The sequence below is a fragment of the Rhipicephalus microplus genome, chromosome 9 (assembly GCF_043290135.1).
Source record: "Rhipicephalus microplus isolate Deutch F79 chromosome 9, USDA_Rmic, whole genome shotgun sequence".
Classification (NCBI taxonomy): Eukaryota; Metazoa; Arthropoda; class Arachnida; order Ixodida; family Ixodidae; genus Rhipicephalus; species Rhipicephalus microplus.
In genome coordinates, this window is record NC_134708.1 from 18,146,865 (window position 1) to 18,169,600 (window position 22,736).

Below are 22,736 nucleotides of genomic sequence, written 5' to 3' on the forward strand. Positions count from 1 at the left end.
TTCAGTTTTTATTCTTTCATGCATTGCTTTGTTATGAATATTTTTGTATGTATTTTAGAGTTGTGATTCTATTATTTGCTGTCATGGGCCACATGCGTGTTTCTTTTTTTGTATTGTCGCTTTCCGCTGCCTGTAACGTTTGTAATTTTTTGTAAATTTGTAGTTTAGATTTTTTTTCTGGGTGAAGGGGCCAGTCAAGCTGTGAAATGCAGCTTTTTTTTCTTCGCACCAAACCACGTATACATTGTATTTTCGTGTACTTGTCACGTGGTTGAATAAACTCAAACACATGCCTTGGTGGTGCTGCATCGGTCAAGTGATGCAGAAAAAAGTAAAGGGAGGGGAGTGGTAGTGGTGGTGGGGGGGGGGGGGGGGGGGTAGACAACGTCAGCGCGACCAGAACATTGCTTCGCGACTCCCATAGCCTGCCGATTTGGCTTTCCATACGTGTATATATGCGTCGCTGAATCGAAAATTTTGTAACTTCGAGGTTTCATCGTGCTCGCGGTCAGTTTCGGGCTAAAACCAACCATAACTTCATTTCGGCCATTGTTTATTCTGATGTATAGGTTGTTATCTTTTTGTTATAGTTGTTGTATCACCCATTGTGTATTTTGTTTATTCCAATAATTTTTTTAGATGTTTGCATATATTGTTTATTCTATTGTTCCCCACCTGCCTAGCCTTAAGCGACCACAGTATTTTCTAAATGAATAAATACTTTTGAACCTTAACATATGCCGCGTCTGCAAGAAGTTCGCTCATTCCAGAGATGAAAAGACAGCCATCGCCATAGTAGTACAATACCTAAAAAAAGAAAAAAAGAAACTACCACGTTTAGGCGCGTATCCAACGTAGGGAAGAAGGGGGAGAGAGGGTTACCATTTTTTGTGTAATGTTCATGCATGTTGGTGAACACACATGGACAGAGTGTACATGGGCGCCCGCAGGCGGTTGCGAGGGGGGGGGGGGGGGAGGCTGCATCACCTGTAAATCGAAATAACAGATTTTCATGCAGTAGCAATAAGCTGCACGGCTTGCATGATGAACACACTTAATTAGGCACCATAAATACAGTGAAACGCCCTTGACGATTACGAGCTGTCCTGGGTGCCAACCCCCCTTCTCCCTTGCGGCTGCATCCCCTTGCAAAAAGTTCAGGCGGACACAATCGTACGACACATGTAAAACTGAAAAAATTTCAGGGAAGTTAAGGGGAGGGGGCTGGTCGTGCTCGGCATTTTATGTGTGACGTAATCACCAGCATAGCACCTAAGGCCCCTCTTTTCCTCCCGGCAGTGCCTGTGATAACGTTACGCATAAAATGTCGAGTACGGCGGCAACGGAATAGGTGCTCGTCTGCCCTTACGCGCACTCTCCTGACCAGGGGCGGCGCCAGGATGTTTTTACTGGGGGGGGGGGGGGGGGGCAACCACGAAAAGTGAGTTCCTCCGGGGGGGCAAGCTAGCTCTGCTCCTACTAGGTTTTCAATATATGCTTCTGGGCACTTGGGTGGGCATAGGGGGGGCAGGCGAGAATTTTGGGGGGGCTCCAGCCCACCCTTGCCCCCCCCTGGCGCCGCCCCTGCTCCTGACGGACCAATTAATTCGAAAACGGCTCGGCAATCATCTCCCCACTTCCGCGCTCTTTCTTGCTCACGGTGTCAGAGAAGCAATGTCAGCCCTGCCTCGCACATTTCTTTTTTTTTTTTTTTTTCACATTCAACGCACGTAAGCGCCGCTTGATAAGGGGGCACGTCAGCTGTTAGCACCGAAGTGCCACTGCGGCCAACTCGAGCGTCGCCGCCTTAATGACTTCGGCCAGCGAAGCGCTTAATGCGAGGTCAAGAAAAAAATGACAAGGCAAATAAGAACAAAGAAATGTAACGTAAGACCAAACAGAAGGATCAAAAACGAAGCGAGGAAAAAGCCAAGAAGAAAAAAAAAAGCGGTGCTCAACGCTACACTGTTTCCACCGCTCCTCGCCCGGAGGCGGCGGACAATAAAGCCAGCTTTAAACAACGGGCACACGAAAGTCGATATGCGCCCGAAAGGCCAGCTGAAGCGCCATCACAGGCACCTCTACGAATTTTTCTTTTTATTTAGCGACCAAATGTTCCTCGCGCGTTGCTCCATTCATACACGAAGCCAGAAGAAGATTACCAGGCTATTTGGGATCTCCAGGCCACCCCGTCGACGAGGCGAATCTCATCTTCAGCAATGGCGTTTGTAGCAGCTATTTTCTCGTCATTTCGCTCGGCGGGACTGCCTCCTGATGAAGACCGGGTGTGACAAAAAGCGGGCTCTTCTCGCTACCACAGTCATCGCGCTTTGTCTAAACACGCTTATTACGGCTGCTAGTCGGCGGGAAACGCCAGCGGCGCCATCGTTTACGTACCCTATTTTCATTTGCGTCGTCCTCGAAGGGGTGGCCGCCGAGGTAGAGTAGCCATTTCGTGCTTCTCCAAGTTTGCTATCCAAGGGCTAGAATCTAATCAAGTTTCGCGGCAGAAACCACGTTGGCTATGGATGGCTACGGATACGAAACCCCTTCGACTTCACGCGCCACTGCGTGAACATGTAGCGCCACCTGTTCAAGAAAATGCAAGCTTTAGATATGGCCTTTAAGATTTGTTCCTCTATACTATGGCTTTACGTAGCAATCAGATTCAAGTGAACCATTCAGACCTGCAGCTGGTTACACGGGCTTCATGATTTCGACCTGCGTGTAGACCTATAGAAAGTGCGAGTCACCTTCAGGGTATTTGTGACTTCCGACGCATACAGGAACCAAAAACATTGCCTCTGAGATTTGCTCCTGTTGGAAGTGTGAGGGCTTTCACTGAAATATGATTTTACGATATGAATACTTTTGAATGAGGGCGACTAAATACATATTTAACATTGCCGCACTTATGGCAGAAATTTCCACGAAGCACTTCACAAACGAAACGCATGAATTGTGCTATTTGCGGGGACTCCGAGACTGAAGTGCACTCATAACAATTATGAAAATTCACACTCGAATAGTGAAGGTAGACACTGGTTCTTTATATAAGCCTGTAAAACGAACCTTAATATAATTTAATATTTTTTCACTAAGATCAATTACATTCGAAACACAAGTGACCATAGACTACAACAAATCATTGCATATAACCAAGCAATTCTATATTTTCCCAACCTACATTACTTTCGCTGTACTGAGTTTTTATTCATTTTCATAATAAGTACTGTATCACATGCAATACACCCATTTCGGTTTCTTTCAAGCTATGCAAAGTCACTCAATTGGAGTACTTACTTGCAGCCATTATTTCAGTGACATGCTCCTACATATGCCAACAACATCCCAATGGTCGATAACACTTTCAAATATAATCTAGGAATATTACTGTTCAAGTCAAGCAAATCAATGATCAGCTTTCTCTGTTTAAAATTCTTCCATCAAGTCTAGAGAATACTAACTTCACGTCTGCACAAAATCGCTATTATGTTTTAACCCTGGTTCATACTATGGCAAACCATAGAGTTAATATACAGTCTGTATATTAACTCTATGTGGCAAACAGCCTACTTCACTCGAATCGGTCTTAGGAATACCATACCTCCAGGGATCTAAACCTCACTATAAATAAGCAAATCGAAAAAGAACTTCAGATTTTCCTCACATCTTTTCCATAATCTGGATAGTTTTGGTCATCACCTCTATTTATCTCATTCTCTTTTGTGCCTTCTCACAACCTACTGTTGACGAAGCATCGCATCATCTTTCTACATTGCTCAAATTAGATGTCACTGTTTTGTTTTTGATGTTATTTGCACTATCTTCCTCCACGCAATTATCTGACAACTGTCCAGGAGATGTACCTTTATCTTCTATGTTGTCAAATTTTTATTTTTGTTTTATATTGCAGCTTTCTGCTATTGCTTCTTCTCAAGTCACACTCTTCTTTTCCGCGATGTATTTTACTGCTTGCTTTCTGTACTGCTGTTTATTACATCATTTTTTTTATATATTCACTACTATAAGAGGTCCTGATTCAGTCTCCAAATGAGAAACCTGCTTCTGTATACAAAAATTTTGTTACTGATTCGACCAAATGAAACAATTCCCGACTACAGCGTTTCGTGAGGCTAGTAACTTATATCTGCTTATACCTTAGTTCGAGAATTTCAATGTCATGCAATTGTCTCAAAACACCATGATAAGACATAAAATCAAGTGCAATCACAGAACACAGAACTTCTACTTTAATAGCTGCCCTCCAAACATACGTAACCCGAAACTATGACCCCTTTCTTTGGTTCGCTTTTTTATATACTAAATGTTTATCATCAAGGCCAGTATGCAAGATTTATGAAAGTTCAAGTTTACATGGGAATGTTGAATTTTAGTTAAAATAGCCATCATTTTTACAAATATGTGCTTATTACAAGAATTGTAACAATGTACCACTTTATTGTTATATAAGACCACGCTATATATAAATAATGACATTAGACTGTTCTGCAGAAGTGACAGTAAAAATAAAAGCAAGCAGTAGAAAAAAGCAAGGACAGGCATGAAATATACAATAACTTTTCATATTTTTTTTGTGGGCCTCACCTTAAATCAATTGTAGACCTCTCCAGATAAGGCATTCCACCTAGGCAAAGGTATTAAAACAAACAGCAGCGAGAACTGGCAGCTCGAAGAAAGATACCGTTCAACATGCCACATTTCTGAGGCAAAACCGTTTATTAAAGAAGTTTTTATTGTGCGTCTTGAAAAGTACAAGCCCTCTCCTGGGCACTTGCTCTATACGACAGTGTGGCTGTAACAGACCCCCAAAAAAGCAAGGCAGTCCACTCCAAAGATTTATGCCACAAATCTAGATCTAAAAGGAAATACGACAAATACCCAACAACACTGACACACTGCCACGAAAGAAAGCACACACACAAATAAACCTAGGGAGAACATAACCAGAGGTAAAGTCACCCACCAAACTCTAAATGAAAAATGAAATCGAGACCTCGTGCCACACACACACACACTAACACATTTTCGACAGAAAACACACTCATAAGGACATCAAAAAAGACATGACAAGAACGCCGCAGGCACCACCACACTGGCAGTGCCCAGAAACGAAGAATCGGGCAGAGGCAGCGCACGTCATGGTGCCTTTGCTGCTACAAACAGGCGCACGGTTCCCTACAAAACACTGCTATGGTTAGAACTGGCACTAAAGTCGTTCAGATGTGGCGCAAATGATGGGAAGTATACATGGATTCAGCTAGTTTATGCGCTTGTGCGTTTCTAATGGCATGACGCTCGAATCACAGAAATTTCTTGGGAGGACACAACTATCCTGAAGTTGACAGCGGCAGTTGTTGAAAATGGTGAGAGACTTGTCAACTTGGTGAAGACGAGTCTCGTATCGGTGTCTCGACGAGACACTGACTGCTGGCTGATACACGGCGCATCTGACTGTTTTTTGATCAAAGACACACGGATGCATTAAGTCATCCCCCCACCCCACCGACACTGACGTGCATAGCTAATGCAATCACTGCCCTTGTGATAACCTTGCCGAAACAAAACGAGCATTGGACGCAGGAATATATTTGTCACATTATATATCCAATTAACATTCTCCAATGATACATAGCATTCCTAATGATTTATACTGGCTACACCTCTCAATCACAAAGTCTCAGTTAGTTGCAAAAAGACTATTGTTACATTATACCCAGGATTACTATATAGAGGTTTGCCAGTATTCTACCAGAAGTGATCAATTTCGAATAAGTTCACCTGGTCCTCTGAAGCCATAAATGAAGTTTAGGCAAACCTATATATGCCAACCATCATACCTAAGCCTACCACTGCAGACACTAGCGCCAGCTGCCCTCCTAGTGAGTTTTGTGGGAAACTCTACGCAAACAGGTACCTTACACTGTGCTTGCCAAGCAGCGGCTAGGCAATATGGAAGAACTTCTTGCCTCGGGGCTGCTCAGTAGTCTTAGTAGGTGCGCGGATTCATTGACCCCCCCTCCCCGCTCCCTCCCTCCAGTTTCTCACAATTACCTAGCAAGAAATGTGGTGCTGGATGACGTTATTGCTTAATAATGCTGGAATATGATGAATTTGGTTTGGAATCATTCTGAAGATATGTTGAAGACTATAGTTATTTTAGCACTAAACAGCACACATGAAAAGCTATGCTTTTATTAGCTTCAGGCCAAAAGTATATTTGACTTAATAATCGCGGTTTCTGCTTGGGTGTACAACATTACAAAGCATAAAAGATACCAACCAGCCATTAAAGCTGGAGGACAGATGACAACATCGGCACTTGCTCTGTGACAGTCTGTTGATTCTTTTCAGCACTTTACGAAGCAGATGTCACTCATTTTTCAATGGAGAACCTAATATAGGCAAACAAGAACAGTTAATGACGATATTTCTATACGGAAGCTTTATCTGAGTACAATAAACTCTCACTTGTGCAAACGTGGGTTTAATGAATATTTCAGAATAACGAACTTTTCAAAAATTCCCGGCAATTTTCTTATGTATTCTATGTAAAAATATTTCAGTTAAACGAATGTCAGAATAGTGAATTTTTCAACTGAACGAACTTGATCCGCAGACCCAGGCTCATTTTTTGAATCAATTCAACAAATTTTTGTGCACTGCAGCACTGCATAGCTAATGCGAGCCGCCGCTAAATCGCCCATCCATCGGCAGTGGTGCGACATCGCTTGTTCATGCAGCGCCGCCGAGGCAAAGCGGCCGTGCGGGTGACGAAAACGAGCCACAAGTGCATCAGTTTGCCAGCGCCCCTTATTTTTTTGTCTGTCTCATCGGCATCTGTCGGCATCATCGGTATTGTGCGGCTATCTTCATTTCTGGAAACAACAGCCCATTTCACGCGCCGTCCGCCCACTTTCGTAATGAGTTTGACGAAACGGAAGCGGTTGTCTCTGTCAGACAAGCTCAAAATCCTTCAGTGTCTGGACAGTGGGCAAAAGCAAGTGGAGGTTGCGAAGGAATACGGAATTGCACAGTCGACGTTGTCAACGATAGTCAAACAGAAATCGAAGCTTTAAGAAGAAACTTCGTTCAATCCTACTAGGAAACGACTCTACACGGGACATTTCAAGGCAGTGGACAATGCCGTTGCGGTATTGCGGTATGGCTCTGCGACCTGCTATCCCAAAACATACCCGTGTCCATTCCAATGATACAGTGCAAAACTAAGGAATTTGCTCCGCTTCTAGACGCTCTTGGCTTCGAAGCAAGCAGCGAATGGCTTACCCGATTTCGGGATAGGCATGGGATCGCGTGGAAAACTATTTGCGGCGAAAGCAAACATGCCAACCATGAAGCGGCGAGAACCTGGAGGGATAAAAAACTACGAGATATCATTAGTGGATATTCACCCGATGACATATACAATGCCGATGAAACTGGTATGTTTTATCACGTTCTTCCAAGCAAGGGTCACTGTGCTGTTGTGCTGCAACGCCAAAGACAGCCACAAGCTCAGGTCCCTAGTGGTAGGAAAATATGCGAAACCGCGATGTTTCAAAGGTTTTTCTCTCCTTCCATGCACATATAAAAGCAACCAAAAAGCATAGATGACCAGGAATCTCTTCAGTGAGTGGCTGCTGAGCATCGATGAAGAAATGAGAAAGACAAAAAGAAAGATTCTTTTGATTGTAGACCATTGCTCAGCACATCTTTTCGATCTCCATTTGAGCAATGTGTATGTCGAATACCTCCCGTCAAATTGCACTGCCGTGCTTCAACCGCTCGACTTGGGCATCAGACAAAACTTGAAGGTCGAGTACCGACGGCGGCTTGTGCAGCAGATTTTAATCAATATAAGGATTGGGAACAATGAGCCCATCAATGTCAGGCAGGCGGCCGAGATGGTGACAGGCTCCTGGTGGTCAGTGTCACAGGCTATAATTAGAAACTGCTGGCACGAATTCGGCCTTTCTTCATTGCAGGATGCAAATGAGCAAGAAGAGCATGACGAGGTCAGTGAGCAGGAGGAAGAGAACAGCGCGGTCATTGACACTGGAATGTGGACAGAGGTCTGTCAACAGCTGGACGTTTTCAGTGGTGCTTCATTTGAGGACTATGTGCAGTGTGACAGTGATCTTGTCACTTGTGCAAAAGTATCTGATTTAGAAGTTCTTTCGAGTGTTTGTGCTAAACCAGAAGAAGAGTGCCACGAGGAAGTCGTAATGGCTGAGGTTGGTTCAAATACTGTAACTTTAGCCGAGCCAGTAGAGTATGTTAGAAAGTTGCGAGACTTGGTGTCTCAGCAACAAGCTGTGCCAGAGGCAGTGCACAGAAACCTAGACTATCTGGAAAGCTTTGTCTCTTTTTGTGCTTTAAGGGCAGCAGTGCAAATGAAAATTACAGACTTCTTTTAAAAATAAATTGCATTTCACGCTTTTTGACTCTAATGTCTGCCGTGCTTAATGTTGTTCCATATTCTAGTGAATATTCAGTTTAGTGAACTATTTCCTTGGGTCCATTGAAGTTCACTCAATTGAGAGTTCACTGTAGTCATATATGCATTTTGAGCGAAGCCTCACTCACACTGTACGACGATGCTGTCGTCGTAGCACATTCCATTACAAAGGTCGATCAGAGGGTGGCGCCACATTTCAGTCTAGGTAACGTTGCGAGAAACTCTATGATTACCCCCTTACAGTGGCCACAGTAGACTAGAGCATGTGCAGAGCTCGGTACTAATGACCCGTTTTCGCACCACTTAAAAGCAGTGCAACAAATGAAGAATACATCAAAGTAACAGAGTTTGTTGCGTTTGTCAAGACTTGAATAGAAAAAAAAAAAAGCAAGGAAGTTCATGACAGGACAGTGGCATGAAAAAAAAGTACGACGAGATGGTATAAAGTATCACCGATTGACGATAAAGATATGACACCCTATGATGGTCTTGCGACGTGTAAAAACTTTGTCTTAATAAACCTCACTTCGAACTAAGCACCAGTCCTGTGTACTTTTCTCGTACTTGTTTTCTCTCTCACCACTGCCTTCTTTCCTTTCTAAAGTATGTAGCTCAACTAAAAGACTCCAACTTTATTCCAGCAACAAATGACACCCTATTTGAACACATCAAATCAGACCTTAAGAAGTAAGTGTGCAAAGAACTTCCAGTCAATAAAGTGTTACGACTGTAGGTTTCCAACAAGAAATGGTTGGGGTCGGTGAACAGGTGGCAAAAATACTAATCTAGCAGTGAGAATTGAAACGACGAGAAAGGTTTGTGTTCACGCTCCCCCCTCCCCACCCCTATCACCTACCCCAGTCGTGGCCGTTAGCTCGACCCCACGTGTTGGCACGTCGTACAGGTTAGCGATACACAGCTTCTTTGCGATGAAAGACGGAGTAATATCAGAAGCAAAGTAGCTAGCTTCTTCGGGTTGCCGAACATACAGGGCATTTTTTCTTTAGCTGCACCAAGCCTTTTAAAATCGGGCCTAGATGTATATGATGGTGACGAAAATTTTTTGCATTCAATTATCAGACTAGCAGCTTCACGACACAGAGTAATTCATACAGTTATGTGTCAATTAAGCAAGTTCCATTTGTTAAGCATTAATTGATCATAGGTGGCTAAGGCACAAGGCTACGCAGGTGTCTCATGTTCAAAAGCTCCTTGAAAGCATCAATTTCATGGCTCTTGAATTTAAAATACATGCCTACGTAGCTGTTCCACTAGCTCCTGAAAATTAATTTTTGGAGCTAACAACAGAGAGCGGCCGAGCCAAATTGTGAAGAGAGGCTCGAAACTACTCATTTGCTTGAACCGACCGACATCAATCATTGGAACATTAATAGAATAAATCTTCATAAGTTATGCACAACACTGCAAATTCTTCTATACCTAGAGGTAACTAAACTGAACACTCGAATGCCACAAACATTGTAATGCTGACTTACACCAGTTTTAATAAAAAATCTGGTGCAGCTAGAAAAAAATACCCCATAGACCAAAGGAAAGTTTTGGAAATAAGCACCGACACGCAATCCCTTCCCGCACTGTAGTTCGTCGCATCAGCACTCAGGTGAACACAGAGTGAGCAAGGTGATACTGCTGTGCTGCAAAGCTGTGGCGGGTTGACACCCAGAAGGAACCAGGAGCCCGACCAGCAGTTTCTGAGGGTGGCAGACAGGTCATACGCGCCGACGATGTTGCTACCAAAGTTCACCTTCTCTGTCCTTTGAGGGAACTTCGATGACGCGTGGCTTGTCAATGATGCGCGCTGTCCGACAGCCTTTCTCCACGATGCCGATGATCCAGGCCTGATAACCTTCCTGCTTTTCAATGTCTTTGCAGTAGGCTGCTGCCTGTTCTCTTGGCAGACAGATCAGCAGGCCACCTGTGGCAGTAATAATGCATGCATCATCATGCAAAATACCACTAATCTTTTTGGTGAACTTGATATGGTGAACAGACAAGAAACGTATTTGAAAAGAGATTAGATCTATTCATTGGCAATGAATCATGAAACAACATACCGTTCAAAGTAAAACAAAACAAATATATCAGGCTGCTTAAGGAAATAACAACTTCGGCAATTATCTGACAAACCCAAGTGAAATTCTTATCCTATATACATGATATCTCTCCAAATGTGAAAACTGAATTAAATGAGAACATCGGCCATCGGTGGCCCGCATTTGCAATGTTAAAATGAGTGATGCAAACGCCCATCATCATGTGTTGACGTCAACATGACGTGATGTCACATGATGATGTTATCTCATGACCACTTGGTCAAAAGTGGGCTTTCATAGCTTTCGAAGGGGAGCAGGAGAGATTGCGTTAGCCTTCGAGACGTCTAAGGCGAATGTACAGTAAAACCTCGTTAATTCGAAATCACTGATGCCGCAAGAAATCTTAGAATTAGGTGGGTTTTCAAATTAACAAAACATCAAAAAAGTAGGATGCAGGGAACTTCGAACTATTCAACTTAAATGAATAATCAGGGCTGGTTGTTTGCTGCGCCAGCTAGTTGGCAACTCCAAAGGTTATATTATGTATACGAGGTCTTAATTTTGCCACAAACATGGGGAAACAGCAGGCCTCGCTGCTGCCACCGAAAAAAAGAACACGCTGTCGTGATCAACTGAAATGTGCGCCTGCGGAAAACAAAACACCTTCACTGCAACACAGCAGTGACATGCGGGCAGCATGTCGCCTGCTTCTCGCTGCCTCAGCACGTCATGATGCGACCATTCACCCATTCTGTCTGCCAAAATAAGGAACCTTATAACTGCCAATGCGACAAAATTCGCTATGTGTTTTGACTGAAAAAAAAAATGATAATTGAAACTGTTGAAGTTCTTTTCGAAGTAGGCACTGCGGGCGAAAAATGATAATTGAAACTGTTGAACTTCTTCTTCGAAGTAAGCATTGTGGGCAAAAACTCAGCCAGCAGTGCAAGGGTGCAAATTACTTCAGCAACCGGCAATCGGAAGTTCGCATACATCACGAATTCTGCTAATGTTTTTTATTAATTTCTTTACAATCCCAGAAAGAATGGGTGAATCATGCCCCGCTTACGTTGCAAGAAACATGCAACATGCTGCCCGCGTGTCACTGCTGTGTTGCAGTGAAGCACATTGCGTTTCCTGCGGGCACAAGTTTTGATTAACCACGAGACCGTTCTTATTTCCTTTTTTTTTTTTCTCTCGCTGGAAGTGGTGAGGCTGGAGTGCTTCAGCTGCCTTTCCCCAATGTCGCTACATTTATTTGCCTTGTGGCTCTTAAGGCCCGTCGTTTCCATGGATTTGCGGCAAAACTGGAATCGGGAATTGGCACATATCATCCAAGCTTTTGAATTAATCAGACCTGTGTTGACCTGCCCTTCAAATTATCCACCCAGTCTTACTTTGCAAAATACCGGAATGTGGAATTATTTCGAATTAAGCGGAATTTCGCCCCCCCCCCCCCCCCAAGGTGGCGGAAATTTCCCGAGCCCTCCAGTATGGCATCTCTCATAAATATATTGAGATTTTAGGACATGCTGATTCGCCTATGTAATAGCCCTCAAGGGGCCTTTAAGGTTTATTATAAAACTTTCAAAAAATGACAAAAATAAACCAAATTTTCACACATACCAACCAGTCCCATTCATTGTTTCATTGTCTGTTTGGGAGTGATGCCAACCAGTACGTTGCTTACAGCCAGCGTTTACATCTAACTAATTATAAACTCTATGGTCGTGCTCATGCACATAAAGGGGGCGTGGGGCTGCTTGTGGCATCGTACGATCATCATACCAGCAAAGAGCATGGCTCGCCCGGCTTGTGACACTGCGAGAGAACTTGGGTGTGCCTGATTCCATGCCGATGTGGAATGAACGACGTGCCGCAGATGCTTCGTTGAGTGAGTGTCGTGCTTTGTAGCACTGCTGCCCGCTTCCTCTTATCACCTGAGGGGTGTGCCAAGTCTACCCCACATCTTCACAGAGTCAGACCTGTCTTGTCAAAATTTGATGCGTAAGGTTTAGGTCACGCAGGTTTCTGATGATAGCGGGGACCACGGACTGCTGATGTATTCCAAGACCTGTTCCACCATTAAAAAAAGGAAGCCCTACACAAGCCAATGGTGATGCTCACAGCACTTTTCCCGGCCACAAACGCTGCAGAAAAGTCAGCAACCTACCTGACGTTTCGGGACAAAAGCCCTGCAGCAACTGGAAGGTGGATCCACATGCCTTAGCCACGGCTGCCATCTTGGCCAGCACAGGCAGGTTGTGAATGACAAAGGAGACGTCGTTCTTCTGTGCGCGTGCGAGGAGTTGTGCGTGACCGAGGAGACCGCCGCTCCGTACATCCGTGGCACCGTGAGCATTATACTTGTGCATTAGAAGCGCAGCTGGAAAGTGAGAAATGCAGGCATCAACCAATACGCACATTGTGGTGTCTACTACACAGAAATGTAAAAAGTGTTGAGGTAACAAAGAACAATTTAGAATATGCTAACGTGCATCTATAAACATAAATCGAAGGTCCTTGCATGTCTATTTCCGAGTCTTACAACATTGTACAGTACTGGCCTACTGAAACACAGAGACTTGGTGCTAAGTAATGCTTTTTACTTTCCTCTCCTGTTTTGTGCAATGTCGGCATAATTTCAGACTAGACACAAGTCAAACCCAACATTACGTTTGGTGGCCATGACGTTTTCTCAAGCTATTGCACATACCAGGGGTCACATTCAAACTCTTTCCAATCTGTGGGCACAGTACATGTTAAAAGTGTTACACGAAATGTGCAATTCAAAGAATTACAAAACGATAAGTCAATTTTTGTATTGTGTCCAAGTTTTCTCTCACGCTGTCCCTTCAATTAAGCACCATTCGCAGCTAACGTAGGCGCGTGCAGGTTTCTCCTTCACAGGGATAGGTCAGGGTTCACCTGAGCGCCACACCTTCTTCCCAAAGAGGTCAAGTCTTAAAGGAGTACCACCACCATTTTTCAGAAGTGTGTTTTCCCTGCCATACCTTTACACAGAGACAGCTCTGAGTGAGCGTGAGGCACAACGATTGCTGGTATAGGTTATCTTGATATGAAAGTCAATTTTGCCGTGGCGCACCTACGGACTTCAACACTAACATCGCATCAGGCCCCAGTTTCAAGTCTGGTGACTACATGCAGCGGTCTAGCTAAATGTGATCATGTCAGGCACCAAAACTTCAGAAACGGCCACTTTTGCGTCACTGAAACATCCGCCCAGTCTCCTTCACAGGGATAGGTCAGGGTTCACCTGAGCGCCACACCTTCTTCCCAAAGAGGTCAAGTCTTAAAGGAGTACCACCACCATTTTTCAGAAGTGTGTTTTCCCTGCCATACCTTTACACAGAGACAGCTCTGAGTGAGCGTGAGGCACAACGATTGCTGGTATAGGTTATCTTGATATGAAAGTCAATTTTGCCGTGGCGCACCTACGGACTTCAACACTAACATCGCATCAGGCCCCAGTTTCAAGTCTGGTGACTACATGCAGCGGTCTAGCTAAATGTGATCATGTCAGGCACCAAAACTTCAGAAACGGCCACTTTTGCGTCACTGAAACATTCGAAATGGCTAACTGTGCACCACCAACATGTAAAATTTCACCATACCTTGCACGAGCACGTGACAAGAAGCTCATACATAGTGTGTTGCGATGTCGGAATAGAGTAGGAACCAAAACTAACTTTCAAGAACACACTGGCATTACTTTTTCAGGATGCACTCACACTTAGCAGTACGTTTTAGAAGTACATTATTTTATTTGTTGCAGAAAGCGAAAAATAAAATTTTGTGCCATTAAACTCACTACCCTCCAAAAAAAAAAAAAAGTCTTTGAAATGAATGCAAAAATGAAAATGAAGCGATGATATGCTCCTCACAACAGCCTGCCATAGGTCCGTGGTTTCCTAAGAGAAGCAAACAGTTGTTTGAATAGATAACGGGTCCTCCGTTGCCATAATTGTCAAAAATGTGCATAGCCGTAACGCTGCACACTACAGGGGCCCTTCAGCCCTTCTTCAGCATGGCCAGAAAGTGCTGCCAACTGGTAGTTGAAGCTCCTGAGAACATGCCAGCCGAACATACGCGACACGTGGCCTGGAAGTTACAATTGATGCTTAAAGACAGCTAGAAATCACTACCTCTTTTCTCTACAAATGATGCCACATACCCAAATGACCACACCATAAACCCAAAGTCCACAGCCACTGACTGACTAGAGCATCGTAAGCTGCACAGCTACCAAGGTCGCCACCACCGTATGCCCGCGTGAGCACTCATGATCTTACTGAAACGACCATCATGCGCGTGGCCAAGACACACGCAAAAGTTGTGGTACCTTTCTCTCGCCTTCTTTTCGAATGATGCCGAGCGCGCCCTTACGCCACCGGCGTTCGCACAGACGCGCAGTATACACTTAGCGGTATTCTACGGTACAGTTACTGTGAACTAGTAAGGTAGCAGCGAGTGCTCTTTAACAGCACCGCAACTACCACAGCAGGAAACGCTGACGTACACGCCCCAGTAAAAAAAATGAACACCTCGGCTGTGGTGGCCACCTTTCGGGAGAATCCAGATAGCATTCATACAATCGGGAGATTAGGTCGAAATTTGGGAGTCACCCGGATAATTCAGGAGAGTCGGCAGGTATGCCCTTGTCACCTCCCACCTATGCATAGCTTTCAATGCACTCACTGGTACAAACGGAAAGAGAAAGCACTAGAAGGAAGCAACAAAGCCCTGCAACGATTGTTTGGAAAAGCAAGCGGTGTGAAGGTCCAACTGCAGTAAAGGTGTGGGGAGAAGCTGACGCCACCCCTTTTGATGATTACAAGGGAAAGTGGGGGGCTCACCCCCTCGCACGGCTGTGGCAGCAAACCACCAAGGTGACTGAATCAACAGAACGGCTGGCTTACCTGTGCGATTGAGTCGTGCCATGGAGTCACGGGCGCGGTGGCAGGCCTTGTGGACGTCTTCCTCAGCCACAACGAGCCGAACCCTGTTCCATCTCTCGGGCTGTTCTAGCCACTGGAGGGCACTAACTGCCACCTGGACGCCCAGGGGCTTGGTCAGCACCAGCACATCGCCGACCACTGCATTGTCTGCTCTGCAAGAGGGATGAACAAAAAAAAATAAACCATAAGGGAACAAACTGCAATATCAAAGTCTCATTGCCATAATTGATCGCAACTGAACTTGATTTAAATCACAGCTTTTCCCTGCAGTCGACTCCAATCCACAGCTTGCACAAATGAGCTAATAGTAGTGAAAATCACATTTGTCTCAATGCCAAAAATTATTCAATAATGAATGAAAGTTGAATGCATGAAAACCACATAAGATAAAATTTTGTACAGGTCCACAAGGAGTGAAATTCGAGACCTAATTTTATGAAACCACATAATAGTACCAAAAGCAAATCAAATTGAATACTAGGTACTTCTTTTTTAATTACTAGTCTGTTTTCACATTAATATAAACAAGGTTGATGTCACGGTAGTGGCTATAGCAGCAAGTCTTAAACAATAAACTTCATATTATGAAGTATCTATTGTGAAAAGCCAGACTGAAGCATTAGAAACTGGTTTACAGGATTCTCAAGAGAATGCGCAGTTGTGTATTATACATAAAGCGAGTCTTGGAAGCCAATGATCACCACACAAAAATATCCTTTCAAGATTGAAATTAAAATGTTAACTACAGTGACAGCACAGCAATGAAACTATTCTGAAACAGAACGGTCGCAGCAGCCCCTCATACAAAAACATTCAGCTGATCACATTTGATTATCCAAGGACACACGGTTGCTATACAGAGTAGTACTGAACAATAAATACAAACAACTGTCATTGCAGAATAAACTGAAGAAAAATGATTGAGGTTTAGTTGAAAACTGGCTTCTCATGCTTAACAGTGCGCTCAACATTTACCAGTATCTATGTAAGCCTCACAGTATAGTTAATACTTAAATTAACTAAATGATGATCCTATTCAAATTATAGTTTGTCAAAACAGGAAGTTTTGCAATATTGTGAACAGAATATTTCAGTCCTTCGACCTCTAAAACTGTAATGTAGCGTCACCCAAAAGCTACAGTGGAATCTTATTTGCTGCAAATTTCTGATGCCTGCGAGCGTAAAATATCCTTAAGAACAGCTCAAACAGAAAATGTGCCATTTCTAGGTGACGGACATGTAGATGGTCCTGTGAAGCTATCATAGGCTGTTGATATGCGAAGACGTGGAGAACAAGTGAGGTGACCTTGTGAGGGAGCCAAACAACAATGTTGCAAGGGAACAACCAGTGCCATTAGTGACAAATCGAGATTACAAAAGCAGCCAGCACCGTCCCCGGCGGCACCCGGCAGAGCAGAGCACTACAGAGATTGTTGTTCCATGCATGGGAACTACTCACAGCCTTGTCAAAATAAATCTAGGACCATCGCATGGGCATCTACTTCAAAATGCCGAGCAACCGGCCCTCCATCCCTTTTATGGGAGATTTGAAATAAGTGCCAAAGACTGAGCACGTGCACCTCTTCCCCTTCCTCCTCTGCGGCCACCTTTTTTTTGAAGATGAGTATTTCTCATGTAAAACAGAACAATGACTACACTAAGTGCGTATCTAATGTTGCTTATAAAATACTTTTAAAAAATAAATCATTGCATTTAAAACGTGTATAAGCATTTTTTATGCCCATACACGTGGTGAACCGACATTCAAGGTGATCCCGGCCCCAACTTAAATTTCAGTCCGGGACCGAGCCAGTGCCCCTTCCAAAATCTGATCGGATTATCCTTCACCGTAAGGGGTACCCTTGTTTGGCATCCTATGGTAGATGCTTCAATATGACACGGAGCACAAGGTTGAAGAAAAACCTGTCTACACCAACATTAAAGAAATAGCCGCTTTTACACTCAATTACTTTAGGAATAAAACTTTCCTAAAACAAGATCGTTGGCTAAGTCAGTTTTGCAAATTCGAGTTGATGACACCCGATGGGTGCCTGCCAGAACATGGAAATTTCCTCAATAGATCAGCAAATTTATAGAATTGGGTTTTGCTGCACCAAATATGGATTGATGTCCACAGTGGCAATGATGAAATGACACTTGAATCTGTGTCAGTTTTGCATCCGATCATGCGCAACTTGCACCGTGATATGAACAAAACTATTAGAAAAAAAAAATAGTTGCACTGGCCAACGCCAATTACTTGATGGAGTAATGACACAAAATTTTGAAGGCGAGATAACCTGAAGGATAGATTTGCGTGGACAGACACGCTTCGTATACAAAATAGGAATGGATATTATAGCCTAGAACATGTTTAAATCAATTTTAAAGGACATTTGTGCCATTGTATGTGAAACGAGCACCCAGGAAGCCTTTGTTAAAAAGAGTTGTGAATGCAGTGCTCGCGTGTTTACACGTAGTTTTGTGAGCTCACGTAGCCAGCTATGTTCACGCGAAAACCACTTTGGGCGCCACCTCACTTGGCCCTCTCTAAAACCAAAACTGCGACTTAGTGCTTCAAGTCGTCTCCAAATAAACAACTGCCGCGTGCTAAAAGAAACGAGCTTTCAGCCATGATAAGCAGGTCGTTGGCTGCCTATCGTAACAAAAAAAAAAGATGCAAAATTTTTTTGCGCCAAAACTCCTAAACTCGTTGATCTAAATAAATACGACAGCGTTCAGCTAGCCGTTTGAAAGCTCAGGATATATGCAACCCCAATATCCTAATACACAGCACAAGCAGGAACACAGAAACAAGACATGCAGTCCCAACCAATATGAGCTGCAACACGCTGCCCCAACCATTATGAGTTGCAACACGCACTGCACCAAGGCACCAACATAAAAAATAACCGGTGCTGTAAACATGGTTCAGACTACTGGTGTTTGCAAAACTAATTTCAGTTTGCCCGTGTCAACATTATAGGCTTGGAGCCTCTTCAACGATGGCCACCATGTTGCAAGTCATTTTGTGTGCCTATGCAGATTCAAACCTTCTTAGGACAAACTCACTTGTAAAATGAAAACTCTCTAGCATCTGATCTCAGTTAGAACAACCTTTTATTTACTTAGCTACGTTTTATAACTTGTCTATCTGTGCACTGGTTCTGCAATGCCAGAGCCACCAAGCTACCCCGATGGCTCTCTAAATCGTCAACCACTCCCATGATAATAATAATAATAATAATAATAATAATAATAATAATAATAATAATAATAATAATAATAGTAATAATAATAATAATAATAATAATAATAATAATAATAATAATAATAATAATAATATAGGACTTTACATCGCAAAACCATGATTTGATAATGATAAGCGCCGCAGTGGAGGGCTCTGGGAACATGCACCGACATTGCACAGCACAGGGGCCTTATACCCTTTTGCTTCTGTTGAAATGCAACCACAATGGCCGGGATCAAACCTGGGACGTTCAGGTCACCAGTCGAGCACCATGTCAATATTTCCAATGGATCCAGAAACATGCTTACGATATGAACTCCGCCGGATGGCAGCAGCTCGTCGCACATCCGCCAATGATGAGCCAAGGGTTGGAAGCCGTCTGTCCGCCAGTCACGCTGGTACCGGCCAGAGCAGCCGCATCCCGAAAGCCACGCACCAACAGGGGCAACACCACATCGCGCTCTTTGTCCGTCAGCTTGCTGCTCACACCCAACACTAACAGCACATTGTCACATTCAGTCACACCGTGTGCATACAGTCCGCTCAGGACACTGGCGCACACAATCTTGCCCTGCAAAAGGAATGAAAAAGTGGAGGCCGATACAGTTAAGCTCTTGCACGATACGTCGTCGTTCTCCATGGTGCGTACACACTGCTGACAAAACCCGGACAACTTATGCTTCACACCCTTTTAAACCACCGTGTACAGATTTTTAGTGGAGCACTATCAGGCAGCTGCCAAATAGGAGTGCTTTGGCCTGAGTAAGTTGGTGCAACCTCTAGGAAGTTTAACAGCAGAAAGACACAGGGCACATGAACACACAAGTACAGCAGTGAACTAACCAAACGAGTTTTATTCGATCAAGGTGCTTTTCACAGTGTCACTCGTCACCACTGACAAGATATGCCACACACGCAGAAGTTGTCGGCAACAACTATTACGACCATTATCTTTTGACTTAGAAAACAGGGTGACGACATAGTTCAATTCACCGAAGTACATGGCATATTTCAATACCGCATCGAAACAAGAATTTATTAATATGTTAAAGGGGCCCTGAAACACTTTAAGTAACCATGGAATGAATTCACTGGAAGAGCTTATTGCCTCATGAATTCAACACCACAAAAATTTTAGGAATTTGTCCAGTGCGAGTGGAGTTACTAAAATTTGTCCCATGCTGCAATTGCAGTCTTTTGTCCCGACGAAAGTGCTGGTAGCAAAACAGGATGGGATGGCAGGGGCAAAGAACATACGTCATGGGCGCCTCGTGACTTTGAGCACTTTTTTCTTTACTTCTTCAAACGCGCGGCTTTTTCAGTGTGATCACATGCGTGGACAAGTCGCAGCCTCCCTCGCAGATCTCTGCAACGACCGAGCGCGCCATGTTCAAATCAGCCAATGGCTGATATATGGGCTTTCTACAGGTGATTTTCGAGCGTCTTCCGTCAATTGTCGAGAGAGAATAGAGAGAAATTTTCAGCTGACTGATAATTTATTGTAAAATCCAGGCCGGCTGCTGCGCTACAATATTTGGCTCGCGTGTTGTCGAGAGCCTCTACCACCGATTGGCAGAGTTTTCTGACCATGCACAAAAAGTCTTGCACGGCCCCTTTAGGAGGGATCAGTAATGACTGTTGGTTGCTACTGGCTACTTGTGTGCGTGCGGCATCTTGCCAGTGATGTTGAGTGACACTATAAAAAGCACTTTAATCGATAAAGCTCAGTTGGGAGCAGTTGCGCACTGGCCATGTGTGTTGATGTTTCTTGCATCCTCTTCCTTTGTGCTGTTTCACTTTGCGGATGCCAAACAGGCGATGAACAACACAACAGAGCGGGGAGGCGTGTCGCATGAGGCATTTCCGATTTCGATCAGTTCCTCGATTTTGATTGGCTCGTTTGTGCAAGATGTAACGGGGAGGCAATCGACGTGCTCTGGATACTCGACCCTCACCGGTGCTAGATCGCGATCCAAAGTGCACGCGTGACACCCGCGTTGGTCTATCGTTTTAAGCAAGACAGAAAAGCGTCGATTAAGGGTTCTTCACAGTACTGAGCGTTCAAAGCACTTTCAACATCACCGCGTTCTGACAACTGCTTCGGTTTTCAGCACACATCGATGGCAAACATCTCAAATTATTTTTAAAAAGACATGTACAGAGACGCATACCCCGAGAACAGGGAAGTAGTGACACGACCTTGACAACAATCAGTCAATAGATACCACTGCTGCAACGGTTAGCCTCACCATGACATAGGGGTCTTCGACCAGAGGATACAAGTAGTCGACGCTTTGCACCAGCGACAATCCACCGTGCCTCAGTGGAGTCAAGCTGCACTCGACACCCGAGCCTGCGATGAACACACGGGGATGTATATGAAGCCGCACATACGCAAACATTCACATCACTACACATATCAGTGTGGATGCTGCGTGGCACTCGTATTAGGGCGCTCACCCGAACGTGGCAGGCCCTGGACTTGGTAATAGTGGCGCTGCTGGCAAGGTCCATCGCCGTCGCCGAGTTGTAGGAGTCCCTCCAGGAGTTTAGTTAGCGAATCCTGGGGGACTTTACACCCTCATCCTTTAAGATCGGCAAACCGTGTCAGCCTGAAACCGGGGTCCAAGTCGTGAGACGCCGGATCGAACGGGCGCACGGTTGCGCCGACTTCCAGTTGCACGGCGGCCTGCTGTGCACCGTTGTTGGCGTTGACGTTGTTCTCCATCGCGGCGACCACGAACACCGAATCCCTTCGCGAAGAAGCGTCTGCAGCAGCAACACGCCGGGCGGTCCGAAAAACGAGAGCCCTTCGACCTCTCCTCGCGAGCAAGATGGCGCCCGTGCAGGCTTTTGCGGGAAGGCGACGCGTTGCGCGCCCGCGCGCCGATTGGTCCAGCGAGAGTCACGTGGCAATTTGTCGTCACGGGCGCACCGCCGGGGCGCGTCGGAAACAAGACGCGCGGGCCACATGTGCTCCGGCGCATTTCCGCAGATGCGCTCGCTTGGCGGTTAAATGAAGTGGGCGAGTGGGGACGAAGTTAGAGTAGGGCGCAAAACATGAACAAAAGCGTGCGCCGCTGCTGACGCTCTCACATGCGCCACGAGTCTTCAGGAAGTGTTCTCACCGTAAATTATAGCGATGGAGCAATAGTTTCGCGGCAGTCGATTTCTTGCAGCGCGTACTTGCAGCTCTACTAAAACAACATAGCCACAAAATTTATTACATTTAAGAAAGGCGGCATGAAAGTATACCATTTATTGTTATAAACGTCAGTTTATAACAACCGTACATAAGATCATGCAGGTCTGGTTTCACAAGATTTGCGTTCTTTTCATAATACATGCAGTTCGATATTTCAAAGTGCTATGTGGTGAACAGTCTTGAATAATTATTTATAGCACAATTATTGCAAGCAAGCAAGCTGTTTAGTGACTGGATACATTAGAACTTATGGTGGCGGCAATTAAATTGGCTCATGCAGAAGCAATTGAACTCTGTCTTGTAAGAGAGCAGCTTAGAATGACCTTGACTAATATACTATAATAGCTCACATGTTCCACACGTTATCACACGTACGTTCCAGTGACATGAAAGAAAGGACAATTTATGACACTTGCATATGAACGCACAAGTTCCAATCTACAAGTTCCAATATGAACGCACAAGTTCACCTCAAGTGGAGCATGACTGCTGTAGTTTGAGGTTACACCCACACCTTCACTAGATAGAGTAAATGAGAAATGGGGCAGTTAGAAGCACGCAGCTTTCAACTTCATCTTGCAGGTCAATTACGTATTTACCTCTCCTGCTAACAGACGACCATCACTATACTTAAGAGTGATTAGCAGGTTAAGAGCAAGAGCATCCCTCTTGACCCAACACATTAAAGTATTACAGGTGCCGCATCTTTCACTGTACATAATTTTATATGCGAAACAGATCTTTGACTAGCCTGTGTAACACTGTCCGC

The 22,736-nt window shown here is 44.5% G+C and overlaps 1 pseudogene; it reads right to left on the reverse strand.

Annotated features, from left to right (window-relative positions):
* Positions 1–10,092: 10,092 nt before the first annotated feature.
* On the reverse strand, positions 10,093–21,633 carry LOC142771568 (inactive selenide, water dikinase-like protein; annotated as a pseudogene).
* Between the last annotated feature and the right edge of the window lie 1,103 nt (positions 21,634–22,736).